The 22,563-nt window shown below is 32.8% G+C and overlaps 1 long non-coding RNA gene across 1 annotated transcript; it reads left to right on the forward strand.

The window, feature by feature from the left end:
- Positions 1-13,110: 13,110 nt before the first annotated feature.
- LOC129044001 (uncharacterized) lies at positions 13,111-14,532 on the forward strand. The gene is made up of 2 exons (XR_008504586.1): positions 13,111-13,164; positions 13,368-14,532. It is a non-coding gene; the product is annotated as an uncharacterized LOC129044001 (long non-coding RNA).
- The last annotated feature ends 8,031 nt before the right edge of the window (positions 14,533-22,563 follow it).

Here is a 22,563-nt window from a genome sequence, read left to right on the forward strand (position 1 = left end):
CCAACCAATCAGAACTAAGTAAGTTTCAATCCTTCATTTGCATTAATGGGCCTGATTAGGAACTTGGGCAGGAACCTTTGCCGTAAAACCTGAATCATCTTTTTGTTCCCTGAAACACAGCTTTGTTTAGAACAGAAGGCTATCTATCCCTGGTTTGAAAACTACTCACAGGAATAAAATTTTCCTCCAAATTTATTTTCTAAAACCTTTTCTTCACAATCAACGAATATGGAAATAAGTAAGAAAAGAAGGAAGGGAGGGAGAGAGGGAGGGAAGGAGGAAAGAAGGAAGGAAAGAAGAAAGGAAGGAAGGGAGGAAGGAAGGGAGGGAGGAAGAAATAGGGGAAATTTTTTTTTAATATACAGGAAAAAGGGCTGTCATCCAAAATTATAACGTGTTATTTGTGTATGTCATATAATGAAAAAGTAGATGAAAGTGAAAGAGGTACTGAGATAGGACATATACTTTTGCAGATCTTAAGGTGTAAATCCAATCACTGTATAATTAAATATCTTCCCAAAGATTATTGGTTAGAACAGTAAAATGAGGGTCCTAGACAAAGTCTTATGCAAAGATCTAGTTTTACATGAGTACATGCCTAGGAAGGAGAGATGGTAAACCATGTTGATAGCCGATTCAGACTTCCAGACATTCTTAAACTGAAAAAAGAGGCGAGGAGGAACCAAGGGCCAGATAATGACATCAAATGCCTCTGGGTACAAGAGCTTTTCCAGCCGTGCTGAATACTGGGGCGCTAAAAATTAAATGAAGATGTCTTTGTAAGACAAAGGAACTCATATTTAGTGAGAGGTTGTTGGATACAACAAATATGAATTGAAACTGTGATTTATCCTCCCACTCTTTGTCATAGTAGATTTCAGGATAATTGCTCCCATTTAAAAAGTCAGTAATAATGACAAAAGAACTTCAGAAAGTGTATGCATTAATGTTGGAGGGAAAAAGGTAAGAACAAGCACTGCAAATGACAGGTGAAAAATAAATTTCTCAAGATGAATTTCAGTGAAATAGGAGCAGTGTTCAGAGAAAATATCTCCATAATTTCAAATAAATTTTAGACTTTAAAAATATTTCAAAGAAGAGTACATAAACTCAAAATGAGATCCTGAGGGGAAAAAAATGGAGATTAAAAAATGCAATGGTTAAAATATAAACTTGATATGAAAATAAAAATGCAGTTAAGTGTTGAATGGTAGATTAGAGGCAATAAAGCACATATGACTATAAGTAGCCTAGTGCATTATGGAAAAGACAGAGGAAATCATAAGATTTTAAGTGGGAGAGGAAAGACCCAAATAATAATTATGGGGTAGATCATAGATATTGAGGACTATTGGATATAAAATAATGTGAACCTGCAGCTCTGGAAGAGGAAAGGAACGATAACTGAAAATGATACATATGTTTAAAGATATAATACAATAACGTTAGAGAGAATGATTAAGATCCTCCAAAAATCCTCTTCTCAATAAAAGCAAGGAAAACTGGCAAAACTCTCATAATGAAGTTTTCAAAATTCATGAAGTTAATTAAAATTTGCAATAACCTTGAGAGTGTTTATTCAAGAAAATGGCTAACTTGTAAAAATAGTGAGGTCTGTGGCACTGCAACTTTTTTATGCCATCCTGTCTGTCCTCTGTTCTGGGATAACTTTGAAAACCAAAAGCCCACAATAATGGCAGCATCCAGGAAGCTTATGTAGGAAATAGAAAATGGTTGGAGCTCCTCTAAAGCCTCATTCTCAGAGAATGGTCATTATTTGAGCTGTCACTTCCTTGGGTAACTACACAAACCAGGCTTGTGATTATTTGACCTGACTCAGTCATAATCGAGTGTGAACAAGTAGTCTTTACCTAAGATGTGTTTGCTGAAAACAAGCAGTGGCAATTGGATAAACTGCAGCTGCCTGAGATGGAGATAAAAGTTGGGGTAAATTTCAGGCTGACAGGTATTTAAAATAAAAAACTGGGGAAGGAGCTGTCCATAGGGGGCTTGAAAAGCTTCAACATATTCCTGGAAATCTAAAGGGCGGCATGTGCAAGTCTGTGTGCACGTGCAGTCATGTGGCTTAATGTAAGTAAGAAGTAAAATGTAACAAGAGATGTAAATTGGTTGCCTAAACATTGACAGTGTGTCCCCAAATGCATAGAATCCCTTGGCAAATGCTAAAAGACATATTTATACCAGGCATTTAAGGTAATATCTATTCAATCATTAGCTGATGACAAAGCTAACTGAGATGAAACTTCAGTAGCTACATCCAACAAAGAATAGACTTGACAAAATTAATTCAAGAAATAAATGAAAAAAAAACCCAGCAAGAACAAAAAAAAATACTGGGATAGAAGAGAATCTGATTACAAAATTTGCCATTATATATTTTTCAATATTTTAAATTTTTAACAAAGAACAAGAGACATGCAAATAAATAAGAAATGTGGCTCATATACAGGAAAAAATAAGATCAATAGAAACTGTGCTACAGAAAGCAAAAATATTGGAATTATAGAAAAAACATAAAGTTGGCTATCTAAAGAATGTTCAAAGAACTAAAAACAATCTTGTCTAAAGAACTATTGGAAATATGAGAATAATACCTCATCAAATAAAGGAAAATATCAAGAAAGATATATAAATTATTTAAAAGTTTATAAAACCGTCTATAGGGTCAAAACACACAATAATAATTAAAATAAAACAAATTCACAGGGGGGACTCAACAGAAGATTTGAGCTTTCAGAAGAAAGAATGTTTGACCTTGAAGACAGGTCAATTTATACTAAACAGTCTGAGGTACTGAGAGAGAAAGGAATGAAAAAAAGTCTCAGAGACCTGTGAGATACCATCATACATATGTATACATAATGAGAGTCACAAAAGAAGGAGAAAGAGAAGGAGCAGGAGGAGCAGAGAGAAAAGGGGAGGAAAAGGGGTAGAAAGAGTATTTGAAAAATTAGTGTCTGAAAACTTCCCAAATTTTGATAAAAATTGTTGATCTACATGTCCAGAAACTCAGTAAAACCCAAAAGGAATAAACTCAAAAACCCAGACATAGACATATTATAAACTATCAAAAACCAAAGTTGGAAAGAGCCCTTTTCAATTTATATCATTTTTATTCAAACATTTTCATTATATATAAATACATATAATTATTCCATGTTTAAAATTTTCAACAAAAACATATACATGGCAAAAAAATTTTTTAAAATGTCTCATATACAGGAAAAAGGTCTATAGAAACTACTCTACGGGAAGCACAAATTTTGGATTTACAGCGAATAACACGAAGTTGGCAGTTTAAAGTATGTTCAAAGAATTAAAGAAAATCTTGTCTAAAGAATATGAGAAATTATATTCTATAATATATAAATTAATACATATATAATATATAAATGTATATTTTATATAATATATAATGAAGATTATATCTATATATTAATATATAAATAATATAGAATATATTATATTATGTATTTTATATAGATATAATTCTCATAATTTTTTAGACAAGATTTCATATATGCATTCCAAAATTTTATGTATACATTCAAATTGTATACATATATCAAAACAGCACATTGTACCTACAGGTACAGTGTAACAATATGTACCCACAGGTACAATGTGATGTTTTGATATATGTACTCAATTTGAAATGATTAAATCAAAAAAATTACCATATCTGTCACGTCACCCATCCTTTTTTTTTTTTTTTTGAGACATTTGAAATTTGCTGTCAGCAATTTTGAAATATTAGATACATTATTATTAACCGTGGTCACCTTGCTGTGTGGTAGATTTCAAAAACTCCTTTCGTTTGTTGAATTAAAACATTATGTCCTTTGACAAACATTTCCTCTGCCAACCCTTGGCCTCTAATAACCGACATTCTCCTTCCTACTTTCATGGGTGTGACTTTTTTAGATTCACCATAAAAAGGAAATCATGCAATATTTGACATTTTGTGCCTGGCTTACATCACTCAGCAAAATGTCTTCCGGGTTTATTTATGTTATTGCCAAGGACAGCATTGTCTTTTTTTTTTAAGGCTGAATGGCTTTCCATTGTGCTTATATCTAATATTTTCTTTATCTCTTCATCTGCATAGACCCTTAGGTTTATTCTACATCTTGACTATTGTGAATAACACTTCAATGAATATGAATGCAGACATGTCTTCAATATATTGATTTCAGTTCCATTAGATACATACCCGGAAGTAGGATTGCTAGATCATATGGTAGTTCTCTTGTTCCTCTAGCTGTCTATAATTTCTACAAGACATTGAGACAACTTTATACCATTTTTCATGGCTGTACTAACTTACATTTCCACTAACAGTGTTCAAAGATTCTGTTTTCTCCACATCATTACCAACAATTTTTAGTTCATCTTTTTTATTATAGTCATTCTAATAGGTGTAAAGTAATATCTCATTGTAGATTTAATTTTAATTTACCTAAAAATTAGAGATATTCAACAAATTTTTGTGACTCTATTGGCCATTTGTATATCTTTTCTTAAGAAACATCTGTTCAGGCTCTTTGCTCATTTTTTAGTTGGTTATTTGTTTTCTTATTATTGAGTTGTTTGAGTTCCTTATGTATTTAGGATATTAATCCCTTATCAAATGTATGGTTTTAAAATATTCTCTTCCACTCTGTGGGTTATGTATTCACTCTGTTGGTTCCTTTGTTATGGTTTTTAGTTTGAGGCAATCATTTTATGTATTTTTACTGTTGTTACCTGGGCTTTCAAGGTCATATCCAAAAAGTTACTGACCAAAACATTTTTCGATGTTTTCTTCTAGTACTTGTATATATTTCTGGATTTTACTTTAAATCCCTAAACCATTTTGTGTTTATTTTTGTATATGATGTGGGATGAGAATACAGTTTCAGTCTTCTGCTTATGGATATCCACTTTTCCCAACAGTATCTATTGAAGAGACTATCCTTTTCCCATTGTGTATTTTTGGGATTTTTGCTGCCAATCAAATAACCATAAAGGTGTGAGTTTATTTATGGGCTTTCCACTCTATTCCATCAGTCCATGGGTCTATTTCTATGCCAGTACTATCATCTTTTGATCACAATTGCTTTAAAGTATGTTTTGTAATCATGGAGTTTGATATGTTCAGTTTTTTTCTTTTTGCTTAACATTGCTTTGACTATTCAGGATCTTTTGTGGTTCCATATATAATTTAGAATTTTTTTCTATTTCTGTAAAAATTACCATTGGGATTGTGTAGGGATTCATTGCATCTATAGATTTCTTCAAATAGTATGGACACTGTCAAAATTAATTATTCCAATCCATAAACATAAGTTACCTTTCTATTTATTTGTGTTGTCATCAATTTATTTCATCAGTGTTTTATATTTTTCAGTATACAGATCTTTCACCTCCTTGGTTAAATTTATGCCTAAGTATTTTTGTTGCTGCTGCTACTGTAAATGGGATTGTGTCCTCAATTTCTCTTTCAGAGTTCATTGTTAGTTCATGTAAGTGCTACTGATTGCTGCATGTTGATTTTGTATCCTGCAAATTTACTGTATTTATTAGTTTTAATTTTTTGGTGGGATCCTTGATGTTTTCTGTTTATATGATCACCTTGTCAGCATACAGAGACAATTTCACTTTGTCCTTTCCTATTAGGATGCATTTTATTTATTTCTCTTGCCTAATTGCTCTGTCTAGTACTTCCAGTACTAAGTTGCAAAGAAACAGTGAGAATGGGCATCCTCATTTTGTTTTGATAATAAAGGAAAAGATTTCAACTTTTAACCATTGATTTATAATGTTAGCTGTCAGCTTATCATATGTGGCCTTTATTGTGTTGAGGTGCATTCCCTCTGTAACTAATCTGTTGAGAGATTTTACCAAGAACAGTTGCGGAATTTTGTCAAATGCTTTTTTTTTTGCACTTATTAAGATGATTATGTATTTTTGGTCATTTATTCTGTTAATGTGGTGTGCCACATTTACTGATTTGCATATGTTGAACCATTTTTGCACCTCAGAGATAAATCCCACTTGCTCATAGTGCATAATTCTTTCAATGGGTTGTTGAATTAGGTTTGCTCATATTTTGTTGAGGATGTTTGCATCTATGTTCATTAGTGATATTGGCCTATAATTTTCATTTCTTGTAGTGTCCCTGTCTGTCTTTGGTATGTGGGTAATACATGCCTTAAAAAATGAGTTTGGAAGTATTCCATCTACTTGAAATTTTAGAAAGAGTTTGAGAAAGATTATACTAGCTTTTCTTAAATGTTTGGTAAAATTTAGCAGAGAAGCCATTAAGTCTCAGGCTGTTCATTGATGGGGGACCTCTTATTACTGGCTCAATCTCCTTACCCATTATTGGTCTATTCAGGTTTTTAATTTTTTTCATGATTTAGTCTTGGTAAGCTGTATGTAATCAGAAATTTATATATATCTTCTAGGCTATCCAGGTTGTTGGTATGTAATTATTCCTAGTAGCTTATTACAATTTTTTGTGTTTCTATCATATCAGTTGTAATTTTTCTTATTTTATTTCTGATTTTATCTATTTGTATCTTCTATTTTTTCTCAATTGTTCTTTTGAAGAGTGTTTCAATTTTATCTTTTCAAAAAAACTCTTAGTTTTGTTGATTTTTAAAATTATTTTCCTAGTTTCTAAATTATTCATTTTTGGTCTTTGTTATTTACTTTCTTCTAACTTTGGTCTTAGTTTTTCCTTCATTTCTCAGATATAAAATATTAGATTGTTTACTTAAGATCCTTCTTTTTCACTGGTATAGGCATTTTTTTGCTATAAGTTTCACTCTTAGAGCTGCTTTTGCTGCGTCTCATATGTTTTGGTATGCTGTATTACCATTTTCATTTGTCTCAAGGTATTCTTTGATTTTCCTTTTAATTTATTCCATAACCTACTGGTTGTTTAAGAGCATGTTGTTTAATTTCAACATATTTTTAAAATTTTCAGGATAACTTCCATTGTTGATTTCTAGTTTCTTGTTATTGTGATTTAAAAAAAAAAAAACAGAGAGAGAATCTTTTTTTTTTTTTTTTGAGATGGAGCAGAGAGAGAATCTGAAAAGCAGCAAGATAAAATAATCTTTTTAAATATATAATGGGTTAAAAATAAGATGAACAGCCAATTTCTAATTGAAAACCATGGAGAAGAGAAGGCAGTCACATGACATATTCAACGTGCTGAGGAAACAGCTGTAGACCAAGAATTTGATATGCACCAAAACAAACTTTCAAAATTAAAGGATACGTTAAGACAATCCCAGAAAAACAAAAACAGAGATGATCTGTTGCTACCAGAAAAGCCTTGGAAGACATAGTAATGGAAGTCCTCCAGGCTGAAATGAAAGGACACCAAACAAACTCAAAATTACATGAAGAAATGTAGAGCACAAGTTAAAGATAACTGCATACATGAAGCATAATATAATACTGTTTTTTGTTTGTAACTCTTTTCTATCCCACCTATGTTAAAAGACCTGTGCATAAAGCAATGGCTTGATTGTAAAAATGTGTTGCTGAACATGTAAAGTATTAAGATGTATTTTATGACAATAACAGCACAAAGAAGAAGGGAAAATGAGCTATATAGGAGCAAAGCATATTTATATTGTTGAAATTTAATTGCAATATATCTAAACTAAATTTCTACAAGATAAAATATTAATTCTAATAAAAATACTATGATATACTATGGAAACACAAAAATATTTTTAAAAATTGACAAGAAATTGAAATGACACACTGTAAAATATCTATACCAAAAGAGAAGGTGGTGGCCAGGCACGGTGGCCCATGCCTGTAATCCCAGCACTTTGGGAGGCTGAGGGTGGTGGATCATTTGAGGTCAGGAGTTTAAGACCAGTCTGGCCAGCATGGTGGAACCCCATCTCTGCTAAAAATGCAAAAGTTAGCCAGGTGGTAGTGGCACACGCCTGTAATCCCAGCTACTCAGGAGGCTGAGGCAGGAGAATCACTTGAACCTGAGCAGTGGAAGTTGCAGTGAGCCGATACCGTGTTTCAATCTGGGAGACAGAGTGAGACCCTGTCTAAAAAAAAAAGAAAAAGAAAAAGAAAAAAAAAAGAAGGTGGTATTACTGTAAGAACAAAAAATACAGAAGACAGGAAGAAAAGAAATAGTATAATGGCAGAAGGGAACTTCACTTTATATCAAATGCAAATGGAGTAAACACTCTGAAAAAGGCAGAGATTGACTGACTGAATTTAAATAATGATTCAACTATATGACTATATTCTGCCAGTAAAAAAACACACTTTAGGTTCAAAGACACAAACAGATTGAAAATAAAGTATAGAAAAAGATATAAAGTGCAAACCATAACCCCTCAAAAAAGCCTGAGTAGCTATGTTAATTTAATATCAGACAAAATAGACACTGAAACAAAAATCATTACTGTAAGAAAAAAGGATATTTTTTAAATGGTAAAAGTATAAATCAAGAATATTTACCATTTACCATTTTATTTTTTTAATTCATTTTTAATTTTTCCTTTCAAATTTTATTGTAGGTTCAGAGGGTTCATGTGCAGATTTGTTACATGGTTAAATTGGATGTCACTGGGGTTTGGTGTACAAATTACTTCATCACCTAGGTAGTGAACATTATACCTGATAGATACTTTTAGAGTCTCACCTTCATCCCATGCTCCATCCTCAACTGGGCCCAATGTCTATTGTTTCATTCTTTGTGCATATGAATACTCAATTTTTAGATCCCACTTACAAGTGAGAATATGCAGTATTTGGTTTTCTGTTCTTTATTAATTCGCTTAGGATAATGATCTCCAGCTGTGTCCATGGTACTGCAAAAGACGTGATTTCACTCTTTTTGATGGTGTGTTGTATTTTATGGTGTACATATACCATATTTTCTCTATCTTGTCCACTGTTAATGGACATTTAGATTTATTCCATGTCTATATTAGTCAGGGTTATCTAGAGGGACAGAACTAATAGGATATATGTATACATATTCATATGTGTGTGTGTGTATATATAAATATATATATGGAGTTTATTAACTCACATAAATACAAGGTCTTACAATAGGCCATCTGCAAGCTGAGGAGCAAGGAAGCAAGTCCAATTCCCAAAGCTGAAAGACTTGGAATCTAATGTTTGAGGACAGGAAGCATAGAGCACAGGATAAATATTGGGCTGGGAATCTAAGCCAGTGTAGCCTTTTTATGTTTTTCTGCCTGTTTTATATCCTGGCCACACTGGCAGCTGATTAGATTGTGCCCAACCAAATTAAGGATGGGTCTGCCTTTCCCAGCCCATTGACGCAAATGTTAATCTCCTTTGGCAACACCCTCACAGACCTACCCAGGATCAACACTTTGCATCCTTCAATCCAATCAAGTTGAAACTCAGTATTAACCATCACAATGTCTTTGCTATTGTGGATAGTGCTGAGACAAACATAGATATGCATGTGTCTTTATGGTAGAATGATTTATTTTCTTTTGGGTACATACCTAGTAATGGCATTCCTGGGTCGAATGGTAGTTCTATTTTAAGTTATTTGAGAAATTTCTAAACTGCTTTCCTCAGTGGCTGAACTAATTTACATTCCCACCAACAGCATGTAAGTGTTCCCTTTTTCAGCAGCTGCAACAGCTCTGTCATTTTTGTACTTTTTAATAATAATGATTCTGACTCTTTTGAGATGGTAGCTCATTGTGGTTTTGACTTGCATCTCTCTAATAATTATTAGATGATTAGTGATGTTGAGCATTTGTCTATATGCTTGTTGGTTGCATATATGGTCGTCTTTTGAGAAGTGTTTGTTCATGTCCTTTGCCCAATTTTTAATGGAGTTGTTTGGTTTTGGCTTATTGGTTTAAGTTCCTTATAGATTCTGGATATGAATCCTTTGTCAGATGCATAGTTTGCACTTATTTTCTCACATTCTGTAGGTTGTCTATATATTGTGCTGATAGTTTCTTTTGCGGTGCAGAAGCTCATTAGTTTAATTAGGCTCCACTTGTCAACCTTTTTGTTTTTGTTGCAATTGCTTTTGGCATCTTGGTCATGGAATCTTTGCCCATTCCTAAGTCCAGAATTGTATTTCCTAGGTTATCCTCCAGGGTTTTTAAATTTTCTGTTTTACATTGTATTTCATCCATCTTGAATTGATTTTTGTATATCATGAAATGGAGAGGTCCTGCTTCAATCTTCTGAAGATGATTATCTAGTTATCCCAGTATCACGTATTGAATAGGGAGTCGTTTCCTTACTGCTTGTTTTTGTCTGCTTTGTCAAAGATCAGATTGTTGTATATGTGTGGCTTTATTTCTTGCTTCTTTAATTTGTTCTATTTGTCTATGTGTCTGATTTTGTACCAGTACCATACTGTTTTTTATTATTGTAGCCTTGTAGTGTTGTTTGATGTTGGGTGGCAATTGAAGTCAGGTGGTCTGTCTTTGTTCTTATTTCTTATAATTTCTTTGGCTATTCATGCTCTTTTTTTTTTTTTTTTTTGGTTATGTATGAATTTTAGAGCAGTTTTTTCTAATTCTGTGAAAAATGTAATTGGTAACTTTATAGAAATAGTATTGAATCTGTACATTCCTTTGGGCAATATGACCATTTTAAAGATACTGATTCTTCCTCTTTATGAGCATGAAATGTTTTTCCATTTGTTTGTGTTGTCTCTGATTTCTTTCAGCAGTGTTTCGTAGTTCTCATTGTAGTTATCTTATTTCCCTGTTTAGCTTAAATCCTAGATATTTTATTATTTTTGTGGCTATTGTAAATGGTATTTCATTCTTGTTTTGCCCTCAGCTTGGACATTATTGGTGTGCAAAAATGTTACTGATTTTTGTACATTGATTTTGTATACAGAAACTTTCCTGAACTTGCTTATCAGAACTAGGCTCCTTTGAGCAGAGAGTATGAGGTTTTCTAGGTTTTTCTTTTTTTCGGCTTCCTCTAGGTGTGAAGCCATGTTTTTAATTTAAGACCTTTCTACCTTTCTGGTGTGGGTGTTTAGTGCTACTAACTTTCCTCTTCATACTGCTTTAGCTGTGTCCCAGAGATTCTGGTGTGTTGTATCTTGGTTTTCATTAGTTTAAAATAATTGTTTTGATTTCTTCGTTAAGTTCATTGTTTACTCAGAAGTCATTCAGGAACAGATTGTTTAATTTCCATGTGATTGTATGGTCTTGAGAGATCTTGGTATTGATTTTGATTTGTATTGCACTGTGGTATGAGACTATAGTTGGTATGATTTTGGTATTTTTATATGTTGAGAATTTCTTTATGGCCAAGCATGTGATTGATTTTAGAGAATGTCCGATGTGCAGACAGGAAGAATGTATAATCTGTTGTTTTTGGGTGGAGTGTTCTGTAGAAGTCTGCTAGGTCCATTTGGTGAAGTGTTGGGTTAAAGCTTCAAATATAGTTGCTAGTTTCCGCCTTGATAATTTGTCAGATACTCTCTTGGGGTGTTGAAGTCTCCCACTTTCACTGTGTGTTTATCTAATTCCCTTCGTAGGTCTCTAAGAACTCATTTTATTAATCGGGGTGCTCCAATGTTGACAGCATATATACATAGAATAGTTAAGTCTTATTTTTGAAGTGAACACTTTAATTATTATGTAATGCCAATATTTGTCTCTTTTTAAAATTAAAGTCTGTTTTGTTTTAAGTAATACTAGTAACCCCAGATCTTTTATGTTTTCTGTTTTCTTGGTAGATCTTTCTCCATTGCCTTACTTTGAAGCTATGGGTGTCATTGCATGTGAGATGTGTCTCTTAAAGATATCATATAGTTGTGTCTTGCTTCTTTATCTAACTTGCTCCTCTGTGCCTTTTAAGTGGGGCATTTCGCCTTTTTATGTTTGATGTTAATATCAATAGGTGTGGATTTGATTCTACTGTCACGTTGTTAGCTGGTTCTAATGTAGACTTTTTTGTGTAGTCGTTTTATAGTGTAAATTATCCATGTACTTAAGTGGGTTTTTGTGGTTGCTAGTAATTGTCTTTTGTTTCCATGTTTAGCACTCCCATAAGGACCTCTTGTAAGGCAGACATGGTGTTTACATATACTCCTAGCCTTTCCTTCTCTGAAAAGGATTTGATTTCTCCTTCACATATGAAGCTTAGTCTGGCTGGATACAAAATTCTTGAATACTTTTTTTTTTTTATTTAAGGATGTTGAATATAGGTCCCCAATCTCTTCTGGCTTATACAGTTTCTGCTGAAAGGTCTGCTGTTAACTTGATATGGTTTCCTTTGTAGGTTACTTCCCCTTCTCTCTAGCTGCGTTAATATTTCTTCGTTCATCTTGACTTCGGCAAATTGGATGATTATGTGTCTTGGGGATTGTCACCTTGTATAGTATCTTGCAGGGGTTCTCTAAATTCTCTGAATTTGAATTGTTAACCTCTCTAATGAGGTTGGGACATTTTTCATGGACAATATCCTCAAATACGTTTTCCAAGTTCCTTGCTCCCTCTCTCTTTCTTTAAGGGATGCCAGTGAGTCATCGTTTTGGTCTCTATCTAATCCTATATTTCTTGGAGGTTTTGTTCATTTAAAAAATGTTTTATCTTTATTTTTGTCTGAGTTGATTCAAAGAACTGGTCTTCAAGCTCTGAGATTCTTTCCTCCACTTGGTCTGTTCTGCTGTTAATACCTCCAGTTGTACTATTACACTCATGTGAGGTTTTCAGTCTTGTCACATCAGTTTGTTTCTTTCTGAAAATGACTATTTCATCTTCCAGTTCTTGAAATGTTTTACTGGAATCTTTTGATTCCTTGGATTGAGTTTCAACTTTCTCTTGACTTTCAATGACTTCCTTGCCATTCAGATTCTGATTTTGATTTTTTACTTTTATTTTAAGGTCAGGGGTACATGTGCAGGTTTGTTACACAGGTAAACTTGTGTCATGGAGGTTTTTAGTACAGGTTATTTTATCATTCGGGTATTAAGCCTAGTACCCATTAATTGTTTTTCTTTATCTTATTTTTCTTCCCACCAGACTTGCCTTACAAGAGACCCTGAACTTTAACAGATTCTAATTTATATATCTGTTATTTTAGCAATTTTAGTCTGATCAAGAACCATTGCTGGGGAACTAATGCCGTTATTTGATGGTAAGAAGATACTCTGGCTTTTTAGAGTTGCAAGATATTTTGGACTGGTTCTTTCTCATCTATGTGAGCTAATGTTTCTTTAATCTTTGAATTTATCCTTTAGACAGAGCTTTTTGTTTTTATATTATTTGATGCTTTTAAGAGGCTTACTACGGTGAAAGTTGGGTTTAGTCGACTGGCTTTATTTCTGGATAATTTTGCAGGGCCAAGGCACAGCTCAGCACTCTTGGGCTAAATACTCTAACCCTGGAGGATTGGATCAGGCCCACAGCTTTGTTCTCTGGCTTCTTGAGGTTAAGCATCTGCTATGGTGGAAGGGCCAAGGTGTTCCTGTCTTCTGGCAAAAGCACTACAATACGGGGTGACAGCAAAAGCACTTGATCTGGGTGATGGCAGTGGGATCAGCATGTGTGCATTAGCAGCAGCAAGATGGTCGTGGAATCCACACATGCACATGCCAGATATATAATTTGTAAGCTATAAATGTACTTAACACCAGAGACCCAAAATATATGAAGAAAAGACACATAATTGAAGAGAGAAATGACAATTAGATATAATTCAATACTCCACATTCAATAGTGAATAGAATAACTAGGCAGATCAGTAACAAAATAGAATACGTGAATAACACAACAATAGTATAACATAATGAAACCTACTATACACATAAAGAACACTCCACACAACAAACGAGAATACACATTATTCTCAAGTGTATGTGGAACTTTCTCCAGGATATACTGTATGATAGGTTATAAAACATACCTCAAGGGTTTTTTTTAATGATATAATACAAAATGCTTTCTCAGACTACAATGAAAGAAAGTTAGAAAGTGATAATAGGAGAAAATTTTGGAAATTCATAATTATGTGGAAATTTTTAAGATAATTGGTCAAAGAGGAAGTCACAATGGAAGTCAGAAAACACCTTGGAAAAAATGAATACAGAATCACAACACACTAAAATTTAGGGGATGCAGCTAAAGCAGTGCTTAGAAGGAAATGTATTTGTATCTGGCTATCTTAAAGGAAATAAATATTTCAAATCAATACTATAAGTTTTCACCTTATAAAATTAGAAACAGTAGAGCTAACCACATCCAGAATAAATGAAAGGAAACAGTGTACATTAGAACAAAAAATGAAATAAAGAATAGAAAATTCAATAAAGTTATCAATAAAACCAAAAGTTACTTCTTAGAAAATATAAACCTTCAATTGACTGATAAAGATAAAAACACACATATTTGAACAAATAGAATAACTTGATTGCAGATATATGTATCGCTGTATCTTTGATGGTAAGTTGAGGTAGTATATATCTGATCACTCTGGATATCTGTGTAAAATAAAATGCTAGGTGGAGATGAGAATGATATATGGATTTTTTTTTATCAGTATAAAACTTCCTCAATATGTACATGGAGAAATCAGGTATTTGAGTTTTTCCCAAAGTTCTCTCTCTCTTTTTCTTTGATGAGACAAGGTGAGATAAAAGAAGTGATGGAGTAGGCTGAGCACAGTGGCTCACGCCTGTAATCCCAACACTGTGGGAGGCTAACGTGGGCGGATCATGAGGTCAAGAGATTGAGACCATCCTGTCCAACGTGGTGAAACCCCTTCTCTACTAAAAATACAAAAATTAGCTGGGCGTGGTGGCGCGCCCCTGTAGTCCCAGCTACTCAGGTAGCTGAGGCAGGAGAATCACTTGAATCCGGAAGGTGGAGGTTACAGTGAGCCGAGATCACTGTCACTGCACTCCAGCCTGGCGACAGAGCGAGACTCCATCAAAAAAAAAAAGAAAAAGGAGTGATGGAGTGTTGTTATTAAGAAAGTTAGGCTTCAGGATATTGATTAACTTGTGTAAGGACAAATAGCTAATAAGTAACAGAGCTGAGATGTAAATCTAGAGACCATCTGACAAAAAGAAAAATTCCATAAACATTTTGCCACTATTGCTCCCACAGGAAAAGTGACATGGCTTAACATGACAGCTACTGCTCAAATTTCATCATATTTCTTGCTGTATTTCCAAACACAGATAGGTGATTGTTTTGATAGCATCTTTCAACCTGAGTGTAGAAAACACTTATCTTTATGATGGAGCCAATACAGTGATTCACCCATGCTTGTCCAAGGCCACTTGAGAGTCATGATGCAGAACTCTAAAGCATAAAAGTAATTTTTTGAGCAACAAAGCAAAAGTAAATGAATAAGTATACTACACAGGAATGCCAAAAGATCAGGGACAGCAGATGTGCACAATAGACTATTAAATTTACCTTTGGCATTATAAAATATACTATAACAGATACAGTGTGCATGATTTTAATTGAATAACACAGTAAAAATTAACACTATATGAAACCAGATCCATCTTCTAATATAGCCGTTATGAGTGTGTTTGTATTTTGTATTATTTTCTGAAATCAATTTGCAACAATAAAGTAGTGAGCAAGATTAGCAGCTTTAGTTATTGAGTAGGGATGGTTTATAATCCATACATAAAATGTTTCTCTCAGCTTATTAAGTTTTGCATTAAAATAATCAGTGAACAATGGAATTTTTGCAATAAACTATTTTGACATAGTGATAGCCGCAATATAAGTATAAATCAATTCTGCAAGCCCTGCTAAAAGAGGCTGAAGAGAAAGGATTTACAGCTTGCCTGTGCAATTATTTATGGGTGAATTGTTTATATTTCAGCGAAGAAAATAACAAATATTTTAGCAGGAAACTGGACCTATTTCTATTTTTATCCCCCTATTTTAACCAGAGCCTAGAGAATTGTTTGAACCAACATTTTCATAGAAAACAAACAAACAAACTTTACTAAATATGCACTGCAGGAGTAAATTAGAAGTATACATGATCAGTTTGGTGCAAAAACCTCTGAGCTTCTAAATGCATAGATTTCTGCATTATTTATCTTTCTTTTTAGAATTAAAAGTCAATAGAGGACTATGGCAGATTGGAATGGAATAAAATTACAATAAACAGTGAAGGCAAGAAAGCATTAGGTATACAATGCACATTCAAAATACCCTGGTGCCTTTGGTATTCTAATATGCACAATTTATATTGTAAGATCGTGAAGATCTCAATCTTTTACACCTGGAAGGATGGTACTATAATCTGTAGTCATCAACTATTATTTATATCATTAATATATCAATTTACCATTTTTAGTTAAAAAATAACAGCTATTTTGAACTAAATGTTTGTGCCTTCCCCAAATTCATAAGTTTAAACCCTAATCCCCATTTTGTTGGTATTTGGAGGTTTGCTTACACAGGAACCGAAGGTGCTGGAGTCCACTCATCCTAATACCTTCCCAATTAAGAAAAAAAAGATAACATTAGGGTAAAATTTACTTAAACAAGAAGACTCTAGGAGAAAGGACCTTAAAGCACCATAGCATACTCTTAATGAGAGTGCATTCAGTATATACTCTCATTATCACCCGGTACTTCTCCAAGGGAAAATTTGGTTTTTTTATTTTACTTAAACAAGAAAACAAACAAACCAAATAAAAACTACAAGTTGTAGATACAACATTATTAAATATTACTCTATGATTTTACAGTTTATTGAAATTTGTTAATTATACGTCTAAGCATTCACAACATAATACAGTTGCCAAAATTTTTAGTAATAATCTATAAAAATGAGCTTCATGTTATTGATCAATAATTATAACCTAGCTATCTTCTATTGAATGATTAGGGCTAAAATTTACTTAATAAATAACCCAATTATTTAAAGATAACATTAATATCTCTGACTATCACAAGAACTACAAGTATACTTTTCTATCTCCTATTAGAGCCTGATAAACAATGACTTGTAATTAGTATCAGGAATTTTCTGAAAATAGTTATACTTTTATAGAAAGCAAATGGTAGCATTTTGTGTTTAAAGATTACTCAACAAGCACTTTACAAACTGGTTTATCCACTGCTATTTGACATATTTGTGCATCAGTTAAAAAATAAAAAAACCAAACCTGGATAAATCAATTGTAGTAAGCAGTAACGCTCATAAAATTGGCAAAATATTTTGAGTTCTACATAAAATTGTAAATAAAAAATAAAAGTGCAACTCCATTTTCATTTGTACAACTAGGCCAAAATTTCAATTGATTTCAACTCAATTATATAATATGCTAATATATTAAAAGAAATATTCAACATCAGTTTTGGGGGGAGTAAAATGACTAAAATGATACCTAACAGCTATATAATCTAAAAAAGAAAACAGCCATTTTAAATCTCTATATGCTTTACCGTAAACTATGGAAATGCATGTAGTGACACACAAAATCATTTTGACTATGGATGGTGATATTTGAGAAAATCTTCAAAACTGTTTTAAATTTATATAGAGAATATGAATATACATGGTTATCTGGGTAAACTATTAAAACAACAAAAAATGATATACAAAGAACTTTGAGAGAAGGCTATGAGGCGGTTAAGATGTAAAGATTTTATATATATATATATGTAAAAAAATAGTAAATCACCATATATCTGACATTGTTGGAAATGTCTTATTTAACTTGAAATAGACATAGGCAAAGACTTCATGACTAAAACACAAAAAGCAATTGCGACAGAAGCCAAAATTGACAAATGAGATCTAATTAAACTGAGGAGGTTCTGCACAGCAAAAGAAACTATCATCAGTGTGAACAGGCAGCCTACAGAATGGGAGAACATGTTTGCAATCTATCCATCCGACAAAGGGCTAATATCAAGAATCTACAAGGAAATTAAACAAATTTACAAGAAAAAAACAAACAATCCCATCAAAAAGTGGGTGAAGGATATGAACAGACACTTCTCAAAAGAAGACATTTATGCGGCCAACAAACATATGAAAAATAGCTCATCATCACTAGTCATTAGAGAAATGTAAATCAAAACCACAATGAGATACCATCTCACACCAGTTAGAATGGTGATTATTAAAAAGTCAAGAAACAACAGATGCTGGAGAGACTGTGGAGAAATAGGACACTTTTACACTGTTGGTGGGAGTGTAAATTAGTTCAACCATTGTTGTTGGTTGAGGAATTGTTGTTGTTGGTTGTTGAAGAAAGTGTAGTGATTCCTCAAGGATCTGGAACCAGAAATACTGTTTGACCCAGGAATCCCATTACTGGGTATATAACCAAAGGATTATAAATCATTCTACTATAAAGACACATGCACACGTATGTTTATTGCAGCACTATTTACAATAGCAAAACTTGGAACCAACCAAAATGCCCATCATTGATAGACTGGAAACAGAAAATGTGGCACATATACACCATGGAATAATATGCAGCCATAAAAAAGAATGAGTTCATGTCCTTTTCAGGGACATAGATGAAGCTGGAAGCCATCATTCTCAGCAATCTAACACAGACACAGAAAACCAAACACCACATGTTCTCACTCATGAGTGGGAGTTGAACAATGAGAACACATGGACACAGGGAGGGGAACATCACACATCCGGGCTTGTCGGGGTGGGGGGCAAGGCGAGGGAGAACATTAGGACAAATACCTAATGCATGCAGGGCTTAAAACCTAGATGATGGGTTGATAGGTGCAGCAAACCACCATGGCACATGTATGCCTATGTAACAAGCCTGCATCTCCTGCACATGTATCACAGAACTTATAGTTAAAAAAAAAAAGAAAAAGAAATAGTACAGTGATGTTGATATTTTATTTTCATTGAAAAGTGATCAACTGTCACACTGAAAGTGGTAGAGTTAGGACTCTAACTTCAAAGCCATTGCATATCCCACTATATTATTTGTAGTTTGTGTTAAGGAACACCTTTTATGTTAAACATACTGCACAATGTAATTACTAGATTGCTTATTTTAGCTACTTTAAAAATAACTTAGCAGGGTAATGATGATAATTATATTTGGAAGTTAATAATAAAACTACAGTTGTTGTGATGATGACAATTAAGATGCAATTATAATACCTGTGTGGAATACATTCTTACTTCTAAGGCAGAAATACATTTTTGCCCGTGGAGCAAGTGTGAAGTGAATGCTAAGACTATTTAACAAATAACTTACAATGATTTGTCCTCTCCAATATAAAAGCTATCCTCTCCTTACAACGTTGTAACATTAATATACCCAAACGCCCACCAAGAATTAGAGCACTTTAAAAAAACTAAAACTAGTTTAGATACAATAGATTCTGTTTTATTCTAGAAGTGAATAGCCTAGTGGTTACAAGGGATTCAAGGTTTGCATGTTCTTCCCTTATCATAAGCAGGCATAGTGCAGAGATTACCTGTGAATGAAATAGGAAGGAATGGGAAAAATGCAATTGCTGTTACCCAGTATTTGAACAGACAGTTGCAATTACATTTCTAATAAGTTTGGACAGAGTCTAAAAGGAGATAGGAACCCTGTACTATATAAGCAAGTACAATATTCTCATAGACAGTCATTCTTAGCTCAGGTTCATTGCTTCTTTCATTATTATAGGAAGTCTTTCTCTTTCCATTTGCATCAACATGCTCTCTCCACTTCAGTGATCTGTCCTTGCTCAGCCCAGATTGAATTTTAATGCTTAATTTCTATGACATCAAGAAGCTTTAAAATAGTCCTGTATTCTTTGGCCTGCTTCCCAATAATTTAACATCATAAATAATTTTAAAGCTGGAAGAAAAATACATTTTTAGTATATATTTTAACATAATGTATTTAGTTACTCAGTACTCTGTTTTTCCACATTTTCTGTATGTGTAAAGGAATAGATGTATTGAATTTGTAGAATAGAAAGGCAAACCTCTGAGATAAATTTTGCCTGTATGATCGGTTATAAAAAATACTTGTTGAAATACAGCAATAAGAGGTCTGAATTATAAAAGATTTTTAAATTATTCCAGGTATAAAAAATTATGTAAGTAGCAATCTGATTTTTAATTCAGTGTAAGTTACAACAGCAGTGACCCGAAAATATTTTGCTCACTGTTGTATCTGCCAGGTTTAGATTTAAGATAATTTGATCAAAAATTAACTATCTAATAAGAAATTACAAAATGAGATTACTTTTGTGTTCATACTTTATCGTCATTAAACTGCAGAAATTTCAACCACAGATCTTGTAATTACAATTTTCTGCTATTAGAAATAGTTTCTAAAATCTAAAAAGAGGCTCTAGAACAAATAAAATAAAACAAAGTCCCACTAAAATATTGCATATATGTGCTATACTATATCCCATTCTCATGTATTTAATGAGATTTTTTGTTACTTATGATTTTTTTGCTGTTTGAGTTATTCATACTATTTACATTAAGCCTGAAGAAAATAAAATGAATAGAAATTCTTATATTGAGTTATGTTTTACTCACAGGCCAACAAAACATGATAATGATTTCCATATTTAGCACTTCTGACAAATATCAAAAAGTGATTCTACAAAGCATTTATTGTGTATTTCATTTATGTTTTGAATAACAATATATGGAATATCAAGAAAGCATTTACATTAATATATACACTTAGATTTTGTTTTATTTTTATTCTTCTAATTATTATTTTTTTAAAGACAGGGTCTTGCTCTGTCACTCAGGTTGGAGTGCAGTGGCACAATCGTAGCTCACTGAAGCCTCAAATTTCTGGGCTCAAGTGACCATCCTACCTCAGCCTCCTGAGTTGCTAGGACTACTGCCCCATGCCAACATGTCCAGCTAATTTTTAAATGTTTTGTAAAGATAGCTTTTCACTACGCTGCCCAGGCTGATTTCAAACTCCTGGTTTCAAGTGATATTGGGATTACAGCTATAAGCCATTGCACCTGGCCTAGGGCCAGATTTTTATTACACAAATTTGGATGCATCATAACAAGACATATTTAGTCAAGTAAATTACCTAATCTGTGTAATGAAAATATTGAATCTGATAATCTTAAAGGTAGATATCCGCCTTAAACTGTGAGTTGTATAAAGACTCTTAGAAATAGTTGCACAGATTAATGTACAGATAATTGATAGGAGTATACTTTATAAACACTGTTTTTTAAAAACTTCACGTCTGATTAAATGGGTCAGTTAATTAAACTATAGTACGTGCACATAATTTATTATAATGAAGATATTAATACTTACAAAATGTTTAAATTTAGTTTTATATTTATATTATTGTTTCAATTTTAACTTCTAAATAGGGACTTAATAATGAGACAATGTTGAGAAAGCTAAAACCCTTATAATCTATATTGTTCACATTATATCAATTGTTCTCTATGAATGCACATACACATATTTTATTCAGAAATTAATGTTTGAAATGATATGCACCAAATTTTTTCATATTAAAGTGAATATCCATATGTTGTGGGAGTACAGCTGATTTTTAAATTGGTTCTTTGTTCAGTTCTGTATTGTGTGTATTTCTTACAAAAAACATGTATTTTTTTATTTTAAAATAAAAATCGAGAAATACTAATCAATGAATCTGTGACTTATTTATTTTTCTATAAGGAAAGTAAAAACCTTTTGTAGCTATAGTAAGCATTTAGAAGCATTTAGCGTCTTATTTTGCCAGCTAATTTCAGATAAATGAATTCTCATTTTGTGCTAGTTTAACCATTCCCATTACTGAAATGTTGAGTGATAACAGGGTAGTGGCCCACATTTCCTATGTTTGATTAAATTTCTATGCCATAACTAAAGATGTGTATCATGTGTACTAATATTCTTAGTCTATTTTTATTACTTTGGGTTTGTATTACTTCAACATGTTAGTATATAATATGGATTATGGTTTTGATGAAATAACACTTGAAGTGATTTGAATGTGACCTTTAATTGAATCAACTTTGGAAAAGTTTATTATTTTAATTATTATTTTGTCAGTGTTAAATCCTCTTCAACTGTGAGTGGACACTACATATCTAGTCAACAAATATTTGTTGAACAACTATATTCCAAGCTTTTTCCTTAATGCTATGTATATAAAAATTAATGAGGTTTATAACCTCTTAGCAGAGACCATGACATCAAGGGGAATTTGATATATAAGCACATGAATTACACTTCATGTGACAATACTGTATTTATGCACAGTTAGAGAGGTTTGTGCGAAGTACAATAGCAAAGTAAAAAAAATAGATTCGTTTGAAACGTGGTCGGTAGAAGCTAAAGCTGTAAGGAAAGTAGTAGTTACCAAATGTTATTCGGACAGAGGGAAAGTCAATGTATCAAATAACGAATTGTTTAAAAGAAGTTAATGTGAAAAAAATCAGTGTTAACTATTCAATATATGTTCTACTAGTCAACAAGTTACTTTATACCTATGTGTTTGTGGGTGTATGTATTTGGGGGAGTGTGTGTGTTTGCCTGTATGCATTTGAAATTATGTTCATG

The sequence above is a fragment of the Pongo pygmaeus genome, chromosome 13, assembly GCF_028885625.2.
Source record: "Pongo pygmaeus isolate AG05252 chromosome 13, NHGRI_mPonPyg2-v2.0_pri, whole genome shotgun sequence".
Taxonomy (NCBI): domain Eukaryota; kingdom Metazoa; phylum Chordata; class Mammalia; order Primates; family Hominidae; genus Pongo; species Pongo pygmaeus.